Raw genomic sequence first — 16158 nt, forward strand, 5'->3', positions numbered from 1 at the left:
CCTGGGATGCATCTAATCAGGCTCCACAGATTTATGCCTATTCAGTTCCATCAGGTGGTCTTGGACCTGTTCTTTGCTGACGGTGGGAGGAACACGGTCCCCCAACCTTCACCTGGAGGTTCAGCAGCTTGGGAGAGGCAGGAAGTCTGATGGCCAGTGGAGTCTGAGGCAAGGTCGTGCATGGGGGTTCAGGTCTGCGCAGGTTGTACAGCAGGAGAATGACTCACAGGAAAATGATTAAACAGACAGGTTTGCTGATACACCTGCAAACAATCAGTACCTTGAGTATCTTCAATCTTTACCTTCATTACATTTTTAAAGATCCTTCAGCAGCCTGGAACATAACAAAAGCAGTTGAAGCCTGTCTTAGCTTCAATCTAGTACTTGAAAAATACCATCAATAACAATTTGGAAAACTGGAATTACAGACTGTGGACATTTAAAACTGTGGTGCATATTAAAGAGGAAATAAGTTTTAGGTGTTGGTTCTCATGTGCCTCATAATCAGTGTCTGTCCCAAAGGCTGTTACTACTTGGGGTTATCCAGCATGACTTTTGCCACGACAAGTTTGTGATGAGGCAGTTAGAATATTTTCTTGGGAAATCACTGGGTATTGAATTCCATCTTTTATTCTAAATGGCACCTTCCTAGACTTGAGATGTCAGAGAAACATCTGTAGCAAGCAGAGCATGAGGCACACAGCTGAAGGCATCTGGCTAAGGATGGGGATCTGCATATTCAGCTATGGCTCTATCTCAGGCACAGTGTTTGGTCCTCTGGCCATGCTAAGCAGGGCACTACACCTTTGTCAACCAGGGCACTAGACCTGTTAGCCATGAACTTGAGCAACCATGACCCCTTTCAGGACCGTCCCTGAGTAGCTGCAATTCAGCACAGGCTTCCCACATGTTTCTAATTTTCCAGTATGAATACAAACACACTCCTCCCTGGTTAACACCATGGTGAGCTTAGCCTCTGAGGGACATTAGGCATGGACGCAGTAACTTTCTGCTCATCCAAAGTGGACAGGCTAGGCACATGCTCTCACACCAGGGAGCATGAAGGGTCAGAGTGCTGAAAATGCTGAGGTCAGGGTGTGGGGGAAGATCCCAAGGTACCAGGATGGCAGCATGCCTGCCCTCATTTCTCAAATCAGTGTTCTTTATGGCCACTGGAGAAGGCAAGTGCAGAGAGCCCAGATAACTTTTCAGAAGTCTACCTTGACACTGTTCCTGCCACCACTTACACCAGCACATCTCACCTTCAGGAAGATTATAGGAGGCACTGTCCAAGAGATGTCATGCTGGAGATGCAATGGGGGAATATCAGCCTATCAGAGCTGTACAGCAAAGGAATATGGTCAGTAATGAAATTCCTGCACTGACACAGACAAGCAACAACACCAGCCTCACTGACAAGTTGGGACCAGCTCCAGCTCCCTGCCCCTAAAACTTTACTCTGGGGCCAAGCAGAGGCATAGCAGCAACACGCCACATGGAATAATGCAGGCACCTTGCACTACCCAGGGCAGATGGCACCAAATATTCCTGGCCAATTTATACCCTGTGCTCCTGTACCAGGCAGTGAAAACTTAAGAAACCAGCAACTCTGCATTTGCCACCTCTGCCAGAAACCGGCACATTACAGGCAGCTGAACTGGACAATTCCCTGCAACTTACCCTTGAAGAGGGGTCTGCCTCTGTAAGCAGAGGGGTCATTGCAGAGAATCCCCTTAGCACCAAAGAGCCCCTTAGCTCCACTGAAGCTTTCAAAAGGCTCTAAAAGATGGAATAGGCTTCCCTAGCGGAGGAGCTGCAGGGTTAGACAGCATAGCTTTTTGCATTCCTGTCTGGGACTAAGAGCTGGGGGGAGTGGTTGTAACCACAAAGACTGATTCTCCAGCAAAAGTACCCTGATCTCGGCAGTTCAGTAGATATCACAAATACCCATATTGTTGCATGCTTTGCACATCAGTGCCCGTAGCAGCAGCACTCCTTGCTCCCACTGCCACACATGGACGGGGCTGTCACTTCCCATGCTGGACATGAACGATTGTCTGTTTCCTTCTGCATCTCGTTTGCTGGGTGCCGTCTCAGATTAAAGGAAGACGAGTCACCCTTTTCCAAGCTAAGTGCTCAGGTGCAAACTAGAAATGAGAAAGTGCTAGGGTGGACAACAGAAGTTTTTAGATGTGAGATTTATGCAGAGGAGGCAACTGTCTCTGTACAACGAAAAGTTTGCTGAAATATGAAAACATGAATTTTGATGTAAACAAAACTCAAAGGGAACACATTTTGCTGCTTCTTTTTAATAAAAAAAGCTTTCAGGACTTTTAAAGCTTGATGTAAACACACTCAAAATGTACTATCAGTCTCCTTCCTCAGCTTTGCAAAACAACCTTACACACACTTTCACAGCAACACTGTACAAATCCAGTATCAGTCTCCAGTAGTCAAACTTTTCTTGTTTTAAAGCAGTAGAAGTGAGCATCTTCTACAAAGATTATTCAGATTATTGTTGCCATTCTGCTGATGCGGTTGCAAGCATATCAGAGCCACAAGCATGTTTATGACAGCTGGCCCATGCTGCCGATACTTGTTTGTCTCTAGAGCCAGAAAGGAAATATTTCAAGTAAAAATTAGGTGTGTAAGATGCAAGGCAGTGGTGGACCTTCCTCAGGTATTGTTCTTCTCTGCAGAGCAGCATTGCTGACTGCCTTGTACCTCACTGGCCTAAAATAGAAATACAAAACTGCTGAAATGACTGAGCCATCCCTTCCTTGCTAATAGTGAGATCCTGATGGAGATAGGAAGGCTGCAAACGATATGTCTGTAATAGCGAAGGCAGGCTATGAAAAGTGCAGAGTAATGTGGCAGATTGCCTCAATGGCTTTCACCTACAATCAGGTCTGTGGAAACTGGTTCCTCCAAATTGGCAAAGAAGCAATTGTGTGTAAAATCATGCTAAGAGAAGACAGTGTCCACAAAGGAGACAGAGGAGTCCTGCAACTTTATTCGAATAAAGGGAGAGAATCCACTGGGGCACATCCCCATGAGGTCTCTCTGGAGGTTTCAGAGGGCACAGCCTTTCGTTTGAAAACGGTTCGTTGTTCTCACGAAACAGCAGATTATCAGCGGTAGTCCACATTATCCCCAGGGCAGACTCTGCCCCCCTCAGCATTGCAAGATTGACTTCAGGCTGTACTGAAAATCACGCACTGAAAAGCCAGTGTCCATAAAAGAGACAGAGGAGTCCTGCAACTTTATTCGAATAAAGGGAGAGAGTGCACTGGGGCACACGCCCGCAGGGTTTTCTCTCTCCAGGTCTCGGAGGGCGCAGCCTCCTTTTATCCTGCACTCCCGGCCGCAGGTTGCCCTCTTCCTTTCCCCGTTGGCTGAGGTACCAGGAAGGTGCAGCCTTCCCGAACCGCCCACCACAGTCCCCCTTGAAGCTGGCATTTTATCCCAAAGTTCAGAAGTTCAGGCCTGTGCAGACCCACTCGTCTGTTTCAGGAGCCGAGCTCCCCGGGCTCTGTAACAAACCTGCTGCTTGAAGTCAGTAGAGACATTAAGACCCCCTTCAAAGACGTTAGCACCCGTGCCCTCACCCATCGAATTGTTTGTAAAGACATTATCACACATCTTCCCTATCAAGGCCTCCTGGCTCTTCCTTGTGTCCTGCCACTGCAACCCCTGCTGCTCTCAGACGCCACTGCCCGGCATTTCCCTGAGCCCCACGAGTGCCTGTTCCAGCCATGCCATTCTTCACAGAGCACTGGGGGATAACCCGGACCCCGCTGTCCACCGCTGTCCACCGCTGTCCACAGCCTGCCCTGCCCCCCATGCCCCCCGGCCCTGGGCAGCGGCCTCGTGCTGGCTGGGGGTGGTGGAGCCAGCGGAAGCCACGGGCACAAAGAAGGAATAAGGAACGAGCTGTGGATATGATGCTTGTGGCTAACCCCTCCTCTCCAAAGGATTTCTTTCCATCCGCAAAAGCTCAGTGCCTGGCGTTACTGTGCAGTTGGGAGTAGGCAGAGCCTGTCATTCGACCTGAACCGGCAGAGCTTAGTTCCTGAGCCAGTCTGAACTACCCCCCATCCCCTCCCCCGAGCCCTCCACAACCTTTACTCCAGGTCTACAGTGTGACGGTATGGTGAGCACCCTGTTAAGGTAATACTCTGCTCAATTTTGCATGAAGACTTTGTTAATCATACAGGAGATCCCAAATTCCCGATCCAGGGAAGCACTAAAGATGGTAAGAGACTTGAAAGGATCAGAAATACTCTGTTTTATATCTGGTTTTCAGAGATTTAGTGCGTTTCCCACCATCCCAGGAAGAGGGGATGGGGGTATGGGATATCACTAATATAATTTGTCCTTACAGTTTTTACGTGAATCCAGGTTTTGTGAACAGACGTTCATACACTTCTGACCTTCAAAAAGCAGCTTTGCTCTTGGACTGTGAAGGAGCTGAGCTGCCTAATGCAGTATATTGGCTATGTCACTGCTTTCTATTGGTCTTTTACATTTTCCCTGACAGCTATGCAAAATATGCATTTTAACCAGAACTCAGTATGTAACTTTTTGTGCTAGATGCCTGGTTGGTTAGACTGAGCAAGCACCACTTCTTTAAATTTCATTCTCTTTTCTGACACCACGTTTTAAATTATCTGATCTGGAAGGTGCTAACAGACCTCCCCCATCCACTCGTTTTTCAGACAATGTTTTAAACATGTGGATGAAACATATATGCATATGTAAGTTCATCCAAGGGAAGCATATAATGGAATTGAAGCCTTACTAAATAGCCTTGTTGCTGCATACCTAAGTAAAATCCCGTAGAGATCACTTCTTTCCTGAGGCTCGTTCCCCTTCTTGGCAGTGTCTAAGCATGTTCCTGCTACAAGGTGGACGACTGGCCTCCCCCCCCCGCCGGGATTGGGATCGTTTGTGCAGCCACTTGCTCTGCATTTCCTCTTCCCTGCTGCGATCAGAGGCAGCGGGTGCATTGTGGCCATTAGCAAGTGAGACACTCCATGGTATAGGAGTGTTAGAGGGCAGAGTCTGAATAATGTTGTATGTTAAAAATGATTTCTTTACTTGCTGGTTTTGTATGATTTCATTGCCAGGGAGCCAGCAATAGTACATTCACAGTGTGAAGCATAGTTTCCAGGACTTACAGCTGTGTAATTCCCATGGGATTTATTCCCATTGGTTAGCACTGGCTGTACACTGGTGACCTGAGTGACATTGTAGCACAAGGCTTTTCTGCCCAGACACTCGCACGCGTTTCTCACCTCTTCACAGGGAACTAAACTAACTTGCTGTGAGCACAGCTGCAGACCAGGGAGGTAAGAGTGTGTTTGTGTGTGGGAAAGCACCGGGAAGAAGGGCAAATATGTCAAAGCGATGGTTGCTGGGAGCACACAAAGGCTTTCAGACGGGATTCCTGAATTGTTGAAAGGCTGGCATTCATTAGTTACTTTATCATTCATGTGTTTAAGTAAGAAGAGTCTGTAAATTTGACCAATTTTACACGAAGTAGCAGGGTTTGAGTTAACCTGGGGTGAGGACATGTCCAGGCTGATCACTTAGCAGAGGTGCAAGGAGTGCAAGCGTCAGGGGAACGGGTTTCTTGTGCTCAGCATGGCCAGAGCTGAAGGAGGGGTCGGTTCCGCTGGTCTCCATGCTGGAGCCTCACCCTTCATGTTGCACTGCATTGACTGTCAGCAGTGCTAAAAAAATATTTCAAAGCAGAGCAAAGTGTGCAGGATGCTGTTCCAGAGGTACTTCTTATCATAGTGCTAAAAGAGGGCTGAGCAGATAATGCAGGTATCCTGGCAAATGTACACCATTCATGGGACCAAAGCAGACCAGCAGCCTGGCAAGCAGATAAACACAGGGTTGGTTTGCTTCCCAAGTTCTTCAGCATGGTATGCTCTGATGAAGAAGAGTGGAATTTTCCATCTGGTTAATCAGACTTTGCATGCCATGCTGCTGTCTCCCCACCATGGCTGCTTGCAGATGCCCATTTAGCTGCAGGCTATGAACGGTGAGATTTCTCAGGGGCTTCTCCTAGGTCAGGAGCAATCACTGGAAAAGTAGATCAGAGAGCTCACAGAGGAGGTGGCCTGATAAGCTGGGAACGTGTCTTCCCTTTGGCTCAGTTTCTGTAATGAGCTGTGAGATAGCTTGTGTTGCCTCTGTTGACAGTGTGCAGCCAGCACAGCACCATTCCACACTTTCCTGAGCAAGGACTTGAGCCCCACATGCCTGCCTGAGCTCAGCCTAACACCCACAGGCATCTGGGGCCACCTCATGACCCATCCGCTTTATGACCCATGATAGGGAATGGGGAGAAAACTCCCTGTCTGGGAACTTGGAAAGGATGCTTGGTTGGAGGCAGGAGTGATCCCATATAGTGTGACTGCCTATAGACGACTGTGCTGTGTGCTGGCACAGGACAGCCAGCTTGGTGCACCCTTCCCATGTATGGAGACCTTCCGAATCACAGCCCAGTACTGTCTGTGCATGCTTCCTTCTTGGGCCAGGGAGATCCAGGCACCAGATCTGTGCAGTCTCAGTGGGTGAAGTGTGCTTGGCAAACCCTTCTGTAGCACCAAAGGGGGCAAACCGATCCCTGAGACACCAGCTCTGGAGAACTGTTTGAAGATAAGTCCATGCTTCCCCCTGTAACACTTCAAAGGTGTAGCAGAAAGGGCAAAGCTTATGAAGCTGAACCTGTTCAATGGTTAATCTGAAAGCTGGTTTATTGACTTCAGACTGCATTAATATATTAACATCTATAAAAGAGTGATCTGGCAGAAATCTTGCTGACTGGACAAGATACAAAGGCATAGCTACATATGCCTTTGGTGTAAGATACCATTTGACAACAAAGGCAGTTTGGCAAGGAGATGCATGTATTGTCACCTGCAGTCTGAAAGAGGAGATCCTGTATCTTTCTGATACAGCTTCCAGGAGATGCTCCACAGTGAGGAAGATTTGGAGATTCCTGCTGGATCTGGGAAACTTGGAGTTCTCCGCTTGGGGGTCTTACAGCAAGGCTCTACCCCAAGGTAAACAGATGTTTTGTCAAAATTAGGAGCCTAAGAAACATGACAGAAGAGTGTCATTAACAGAGTGATATAAAGTCTCTGAAGAAGAGAGAGGTGCTTTTTCTAGAGAGAACTTGAGAGAGTGAAATACAAAGTTCATGAGGAATGGTTGAAAGCAGATGGTTTTAGGGGATTCTGCAATTCAGTGAAGGAAAGCCAATGGTGTAGATTTCCTCTAGAGCTGTCTGCATTCTCTGAAGTCTTGTGGTTTCTTCCAGAAAGCCATTGAATAACAGGGTAGACTCCCAATGGACAGCGAATTGCAAAATCAGACCCCAGAAGTCAACATAACATTTCAGTCTGTAGTTTAAGATCTCTCTTGGAAAGAGAGGAAGAGGAACCATGTGAATCTATGCTGAGGGAAGTGATGATTTGAGGGTGCATCTGGAAAAAACTTGGAGGTGCTGCTGTCCCAGTGACAGTTGCAGGATCATCCACCTTGACTAAGACTTTCATACCACCGACCTCATTTGCATTTTAGCCTCTAAGACTGCCTGCAGATGCTGTATGCATGCATGTTTGCTTACCCATGGTGATTAAGCTACAGCCTCTTGGTGTGTCAATGTCAGCATTACCATCAGCATTAGCAGGTTTGGTTCAGCTCCTCTACAGCAGCAGCTGAATGCTTCTTCCTCCTTGAGTGCTTATGCATCATATCCAGGGTCAGGTAGACCCAGGCTTACATAATTTGCCTGAAACTGTGGTGAATTCATGACCACCAGAAGGTGGTAATGCAGGTTCCAAAATTTTTTTAAAACAGTATATTCTACTTAAAAGAAAAATAATTAACACAGGACTATTCCTGTCCTGAAAAAGGAGGTCAGATTAGATGATCACACTTGGTCCCTTTTGTCCTTGTAATACATATACAAATACATAGCATTGGGTGCTGTTGGAGAAGAGCACAATGCCAATGGTAATACCATATGGAGAATGCCAAAGAAAATGGGCCAAGTTAAATTTGGACAAATATATCATCAGAGCAGCAGAAATGAAGCATTGCCATCCTGTTTTCCCAGCTCAGAGAAGGCAGACAGCCCATAGTAGTATCAGACCAAGCTACTTGAAGCAACAGAAAGGCTTTGGGACATCCTTTGGTTGTATTAATAGAGGATATCCAAATGAAAGTCACATGCTGTTGTTGCAATATCATGCAAGCCATTCCCCTGAAATAATTAATTGCCAGTTCAGACATTTCAGTCTATTAACATGGAACAGGGTGTACATGAAAGTGCTCTATTGCAGAGTCTTAGCCACAGAAACAAACCACGCTCAGAACAAATAATGATTGTGTCCACTACGGTTCAGAAGACTGTTGCTGCTGCTGCCAAGGATTGTTTGCTTTTTTTTAAAATTGCTTGGCTACATAAAAAATGCATTCAAACAATATAGTGCAACCTAAATGTAGCTCCTCTCAACACAGCTGCTCTTCCAGTTTTGGCCTTCCTACTACCATGGTTGTCCTATGGGATAACATCACTCTATACTGAAGATTCTTGGGTTACCAGGGAGCTTCTAACAACAATCAAGCCAGAAACTGTTTCAGAGTGATTGCTTCCAACTCAATAACCTTTGCTTCCTAAGAACCCACCTCTTATTCTTGCCTGGGATTTCCTTCTCCCTAACCATTCTTTGTTACCTCATCATCACCCACCTGTGGTGGCAGGGAGGCTGGGGAGTTAGGGAAGAGCAGCAGGAAAGTGCTGCTGAGGAGGGAACAGAGCAGTGAAAAGACAAAGTGAGAAAAACTACAAAGGTGAATAACCCAGGCTCACTAGAGATAAGCCTGGGGGTGGCGCGCTGATGTTTGAGAGATGGTGTGCTAGTGAGGTCCTTCAGTCTGTCATCTCCATGCTTGCAAAGGGATGGAGATTGATGTGGCAGCAAAGAAGCAAGAATTTTTGATGCGTTAGAAACCATGGAATCATCTGAGAATGGTCACATAGGAATTAGGGCTTCTCCCTCCAAAAAGGTGGTGGTATCAATAGACCAACTGAAGTGCACCTACACCAATACCTGCAGCATGGACAACAAGCAGGAGGAGCTGGAAACCATGGTGCATCTGGAAAACTACAACATAGTTGCCATCACAGAGACATGGTGGGACAACTCGCATGACTGGAGTGCTGCAATGGGTGGCTGTAGACTTGTCAGAAGGGACAGGCAAGGAAGGGGAAGTGTTGGGGTAACCCTGTGTGTGAGGGAGTGTTTTGACTGCCTCGAGCTTAATGATGGCAACTGATGCCACAAGATTTTTTCTTTTTATATATTTTTCATATAGTCATAGCTTTGTAGATGATTATTGTATTGCATAGTTATATCGTTTCTTAGTTTACTTCAGTACTTTTCCAGTAGTCTATTAAGACAGACACATTCCTGGAATCCTATTCTAATCTTCCTTCTTCAGTGAACTAAGGCCATTCTTCTGCTTTCCTATGTATGTAGACATAAACAATGTGGGGCTATAACCAAGGCGGGAAGGCTTCAGTAGGAGGCTGAACCAAGGGGGGAATTACTTTATTAACTGTACTTCTAATTGGGGATTCTTGTCAATTATGCTAATATGCTAAACTTATAAAAGTGTCATAGCCCTATATCACGTGTGCATTTTGGGCTGATAAAGGCATCACAATGATAAGGTTGAATGCTTATGTTTATGGTTAAGGGGGAATGTCAATGACTGTCGCAGCCTGACCAACCAGGAAGAAGAGGCAGATAAAACATTCTATAAGCAGCTGGAAAAATCCCCACAATCACTGGTCCTTGTTCTTGTGTGGGACTTCAACTTACCAGATGTCTGCTGGAGATACAACACAGCGGAGAGAAAACAGTCTAGGAGGTTCCTGGAGTGCGTGGAAGAGAACTGCCTGACACAGCTGGAAAGTGAGACAGCCAGGGAAGCTGCCCTGCTGGACTTGCTGTTCGTGAGCAGAGAAGGACTGGTGGGGGATGTGACAGCTGAGGCTGTCTGGACACGGAGATAATGAGTTTTTGGTACTGGAGAAATAAGGAAAGGAGACAGCAGAACTGCCACCTTGGCCTTCCAGAGAGCAGACTTTGGTCTGTTTAGGAGACTGATTGAGAATCCCTTGAGAAGCAGCCCTGAAGGGCCAAGGGGTCCAGGAAGGCTGGACATTCTTCAAGAAGGAAGCCTTCAAGGCACAAGAACAGGCTGTCCCCATGTGCCAAAAGACGAGCCGGTGGGGAAGAGACTGGCCTGGCTGAACAGAGAAATTTGGCTGGAACTCAGGGAGGAAAAGAGCATTTATCACCTCTGGAAAAAGGGGCAGGGAACTCAGGAGGACTATGAGGATGTTGGGAGGTTATGCAGGGAGAAAGTTAGAGGGGCCAAAGCCCAGCTAGAAATTAACCTGGCCACTGCTGTAAGAGATAACAAAAAGTGTTTCTATAGACACATCACAACAGGAAGGCCAAGGAGAATCTCCATCCCTTATTGGATGCGGTGAGAAACATTGCCACAAAGGATGAGGAAGAGGCTAAAGTACTTAATGCTTTCTTTGCCTCAGTCTTTAATAGCACGAACAGTTATCCTCAAGGTACCCAGAGGACTGAACTGGAAGACAGAGATAGGGAGCACAATGAAGACTCTAATCCAGGAGGGAATGGCCAGTGACCTGCTATGCCACTTAGACCAGCATAAATCCAAGGATACTGCAGGAGGTGGCAAAAGAGCTCACCAAGCCACTCTCCCACGTTTTACCAGCAGTCCCGGTCAGTCAGAAAGGTCCTGGGTGATGGAAAGTTAGCAAATGTGAGGCACATGTATAAGAAGGATTGGAAGGAGGATCCAGGGAACTACAGGCCAGCCAGTGCCAGAGAAGGTCGTGAAGCAGATCATCTTAAGCTGTCACATGGCATGTGTAGGACAACCAAGGGATCAGGCCTAGCCAGCATGGGTTTATGAAAGGCAGGTCCTGCTTGACTAGCCTCATCTTCTGTGAGGAGCTGACCTGCTTAGTGGATGAGGGAAAGGCTGTGCATGTTGTACACCTCAGCCTTAGTAAAGATTTTGACACTGTTTCCCACTATATTCCAGAGAAACTGTCTGCTCATGGCTTGGACAGGTGTACTCTTTGATGGGTAAAAACTGTCTGGTCATCTGAACCAAAAGAGTGGTGGTGAATGGAGTCACATGCAGCTGGGACCGGTGGTGTTCTCCAGGGCTCAGTTTTGGGCCCATCAATGATCTAGACGAGGGGATCAAGGACACCCTCAGTCATTTCACAGATGACACCAAGCTGGCTGGGATGTTGATCTGCTGGAGGGCAGGAATGCTCTGCAGAGGCAATTTGACCGGCTGGATCAATGGGCCAAGGCCAGTGGTGTGAGGTTCAACAAGGCCAAGTGCCAGGCCCTGCCCTTGGGTCACAAGAGCCCCATGGAACACTCCAGGTTTGGGGCAGAGTGGTTGGAAAGCTGCCAGCGGAGAAGGGCCTGGGGGTGCTGAACATGAGCCCAGGTGGCCAAAAAGGCCAATGGCACCTGGCCTGTATCAGCCACAGTGTGGCCAGCAGGATCGGGGCAGTGACTGTCCTCCTGTGCTGGGCACTGGTGAGGCCCCACCTCAAGTCCTGGGTTCAGTTTTTGGCCCTTCACTCCAAGAAAGACATTAAAGGGGCCGTAGCATGTCCAGTGAAGAGAACAGAGCTGGGGAAGGGTCTGGAGCACAAATCTGATGAGCAGCAGCTGAGGGAGCTGGAGGGGCTCAGCCTGGAGAAAGGAGGCTGGGGGTGATCTTATCACTCTCCACAACTCCCTGACAGGAAAGTGGAGCCAGGTGGGGGTTGGGTTCTCCTCCCAGGGAACAAGGGACATGACAATAAGAAATGACCTCAAGTTGCACCAGGTGAGGTTCAGACTGGAAAAATTTCTTCACCGAAAGGACTGTCCAGCCCTGACACAGCTTCTCAGGACAGTGGTGGAGTCCCCATCCCTGCAGGGATTTAAAGGCCATTTGGATGTGGCACTTCAGGACATGGGTTAGTAGTGGGCTTGGCAGTGCTGGGGGAATGGCTGAACTTGATGATCTCAGAGGGCTTTTTCAAACTGAACAATACCCTGGACCACGGAAAAAAACCACATAAGGTTTGATCCTCACTATTTGAAAGCATGACTCAGAAGGAATGGAGTCAGATCAGACAAGGCAGGAAATGAAGAGATAAAGTCAGATGGCATTCATGTCACTATATTGTGGGTATTCAGTTAATGTGCCAGTCTGAAATGCGTCTTCCTGGACAGATAGTGGTTTTCAGAAATAAGGGTCTGGAGAAAGGGACAGGGAATGGCCCAGTCTTCATATGTACACTGCTTTCTCCGGCCTCTGTGGCAAGGCACATCCACCTTGTGCTGTACTGAAGTCTATTCTTCTTCATAGCAGGACATTCTCTTATTGGAAGATTTTGCCCGAGTTTCAAGAAGAAATAATATATTTGTAAGGGCAATCCATGGGAGTCATGGCACCTGTCATTCTGGCAGACTGTATTTCACAGTGCTTCAAAGGGTGTACAAAGATGGACCCTGAGAAATGCTTCTATCTACTGTGAATTCACTTGTGAGGTTGCATTGCACATCCCTCTGTAGAGCAGCCAGAGCAATTGGGCACATGTAGAGTTCAGCTGTTCAAATCTATAAGTGAGTGCAAGAAAACTGCCTATTAGCATAAAGAAGAATCTCATATATGTGTAGAGAGTTGTTTAATAATTAAAATGCCAATAACGCATAGAGAAGGCAGCTCTGGTATTTTGCATTTATAACTGATCTACTGCAGAAGCAGAAAGTGATTTTTCAGCCACTGTGACAAAGAACATAAACTCTGTGCTGATATTCAGCCAGGCAGCTGATGACTGTTGGCATCTTCACTGAAACTCCACTCTGCATGGAAACCGCAACAGTGCAGAGGAGAGAGCTGCTAAACCTGGGAGCCTGAGAACCAGGAGGCCAATTGTGCAGGTAGAAAGCACAGCCAACCACAGGCTGCAAGAGGCAGAGCAGAGGTGGGAAGGAAGGAGAGATGCAACCTGCTCATGGAAGGGAAGAAAAGTCAGTGCCACATTGGCATTGGAATTGTCTCTGTGCAGCACAAGCAGTGGAAGAAAGCTGCATTCCCAAGTAATGGGTAAAACACAAAATACAGTAGAATTAAATGTACAAATACAATAAGGCAAGTGAAAATAAAAAGGTCTTTAGAAAGAACTTGTTTATGGCATGAAACCTGAATCAAGTCTCTTTCAAATAGGTCAGGCTGAACAACTGCTGGTTTGTAGTGCAGCAGACAAGCATGGGGCTGAGAGGAAGAGTCAGAGGTGGATCAGGGCAGGGAAGAAAATCAAAATTACTCCTCACCCCTCTTGTCATGCTGTGGGAACCAGGTGAGTTTCCATCAGAGAGCCTCTCAGGATGGGAGCAGGGGATTTATTCTCCAGTGGCACTGGCAGTGTAGTTTCTCAAACTGTTTGAGAAAATGGTGCTTTTGAAAAGTCAGGCTTCAGAGTAACCACTACAAGAATCTGCAGTTTGCACTGGCTGTGCCTGTATAGTGATTTACAGGGATTGCTAAAAGCAAAATGTACATAACAAATCACACAAACTCCCAGCGCAGAACTCCTCCTAGGAGTGCACAGCTCAAGTTCCCTGTGCACCTGGAAGAAGCAGGGAGCACGAGCTGGGATTCAAAATAGCTAAAATGCCTCAGTCACATACACTCTCAGCAGAGTCAAGAAGAAAATGAGGGCACTTTTAGAATGACAGAAACTTCAGAAACTCACAAAACTTTGTCTCACTCATCAGTTGAAACTACCCAGACAAATTTTGGGGGTAATAATTTTTGTCATTGGATATACATTTTTTTAACTTTACCCTCTTTGTTTTGTTGTCCCATCAGAAATTCTAACCGAATGTCCTGGCAGGTGCTGTCAGTGGGAACGGCATCACATGCTCTTTCTCTTTTAGCTCTCTGGGCCCTGTTCTCCTTGGCCCTTGCTCCTCCCTCCAGGCCACATCCAGGAAAATGCACCATAGCAGCTTGGCTACACGGGGACGCTGCAGAGCACCATGAGACCTGTAGTCTATAAAAAATGAGGTAAAAAAATTATGAGAGGCACTTACATGAAGAAATACTATAGCTCAGGTAGGAGTAGATTTGCATCAGTGTGATCCAAACCAAAACATTTCTTTACATTTCTAAATTTTCCTAAGCTTCATGTGTGGTAAGAGTTGAAATTTTGACATTTTGTTAAAAAATAGGGCAAAAATAGATGTTGAAAGATTGGCATTTCCCATAGGAAGGAAATTCCATTATTTGAGCAGCTCTGTGAAACATGAAGGAAGTTCATTTGCAGAAAGTCTGCTAACTTGTAATGAAGGTCACAGCTGCATAATTGGACTCTGTTCCCAGGGCCAGTGAGCAATGCAGGAGACAGAATTAATACCAACCCCCAAATTAAGGTTACTGTAACAAGGAGAACAAGACTATAGAATTGCAAAATCCAGGGAAGGGAGGGCTGAAGGATTGCTTAACACACAAAGAAATCACATCTTTCCCCATGACAATTAGCAGCAGGGAATATCCCGGTGGCTTTTTACACTCCAGCAGAAAGTATCCATGTCCTAGGACAGGTCTAGGTATGGATGGTCCATATCCATCCTCCCAGTCACCACATGTTCAGTTGACAGGGCTGTCACACTTACCTGCCATTCACTACATCATGGTCCTTAAGGGGGTTTTTTCCAGCAGTTCAGAGAAATCAAGCACTTTCAAAAGGCAGATATGCTAAGTGCTTCCTGGAAGCCAGGAAAGCCATGGGACAGTGGATACAACCATCTACTTGGGTTTTGTATCCCAGCCCCGCAGCCTCAATGCCTCCTCCAGGTTGTGTGTCCAAACTGGACACGCTAACTGCATTCTAACAGAGACTGACATGGGAGATTTACCTCATTACGAGTCAAGCCTTAGCCCATTTTTAGGTGTTTTGCTTTTTAAAGATCCAATAGAAGTCAGTCTTTCTTAAAAGGCAGAGATGATAAAGGAGTTGTTCTGCTAGACCTGCAAACCTCTCCTTTAGATACACAAGCCCTTTGTAAAAATTTGTCTCTAGAGTCCTTTGCCCAGAACTTCACTTGTTTAGGACTAGAGTCTTTCCAATTTGGGCAGAGATACTGATGCCGTCTGAATTTTTACCTTTTTTCTTTTATATATTTTCTGTATTCTTTACACATATATTTGTAGCTTTGTAGTCTATTATTGTAACTTAGCTTTAGTATTTTTCTAGGCAGAAAGACAAAACAAATTCCAGGACCCCTATGCTATCTTGGTTCTCCTTAGAAACCAAGGTTGAAAACAGCTCTTCGAGACATATTTTTATAAATAGGGCCTGGTCCTTATCTGAGGGTGGAGGATTTAGAAAGTGCTAGAGCTAGGGGGGCATGACTTCATCGAGTGTACTTCTAATTGGGGGGCTCTTGTCAGATATTTCAATTTGCAAAATCTATAAAAATTGTACACGTGTCACACGGGGCAAGCATCATTGGCATTTTCCACCCAACGGACTGTGCATCTAAGGATTCTAATATAAAGGTACCCCTTTTTATCACCCTAACTGTGTCTGGCTCATATTTCCAGGACTAGAGAAAAAGGCATCAATACATACTGAGGATGCATTTAAAGACGGAATGAGTGCAAAACAAAGTGCCCTGTCCCTATGTAACATTTTTAGTCTACTTGTGGAATTAGCATAAATCATTTTGAAAGGTGTTTTGTGGAGGAAGTTTCCAGGGAGCTGATTTTGGAAAGCTGTTCCAGGCTGTTTCCCATCAAGTCCTTCCTTTATCTTCAAGCAGCTGTGCAAGGATAGCATCAGAACACCCTCTGTAAGGTGACTCCATGACATGAGGTGCAGTTGTCATGTCTTTTCTCGTTGCCTCTCACAAGCTGACATTGTGAGTTTCCTTTTTACCCGTTGTCGAAAACATAGAGCATCATGTGGCCTCTGTTTGATGTGGATGATCAAGTGTGCCTGGCACT

General features: G+C 46.3%; 1 protein-coding gene across 5 annotated transcripts in view; it reads left to right on the forward strand.

Moving 5' to 3' along the window:
* Nucleotides 1-4047: 4047 nt before the first annotated feature.
* LOC125317840 (excitatory amino acid transporter 4-like) overlaps nucleotides 4048-16158 on the forward strand; it is a 38825-nt gene continuing 26714 nt past the window's right edge. For 2 of the 5 annotated variants that reach the window (XM_048287955.1, XM_048287954.1), the window contains exon 1: nucleotides 4048-4170. The gene's annotated coding sequence lies outside the window, so the exon portion shown is untranslated. Of the gene's footprint in view, nucleotides 4256-5300; nucleotides 5352-16158 lie in introns of those variants that run through there. The other 3 variants (XM_048287957.1, XM_048287956.1, XM_048287959.1) reach the window with 3 other exon arrangements.

The sequence above is a fragment of the Corvus hawaiiensis genome, chromosome 28, assembly GCF_020740725.1.
Source record: "Corvus hawaiiensis isolate bCorHaw1 chromosome 28, bCorHaw1.pri.cur, whole genome shotgun sequence".
In the NCBI taxonomy this organism is placed as follows: domain Eukaryota; kingdom Metazoa; phylum Chordata; class Aves; order Passeriformes; family Corvidae; genus Corvus; species Corvus hawaiiensis.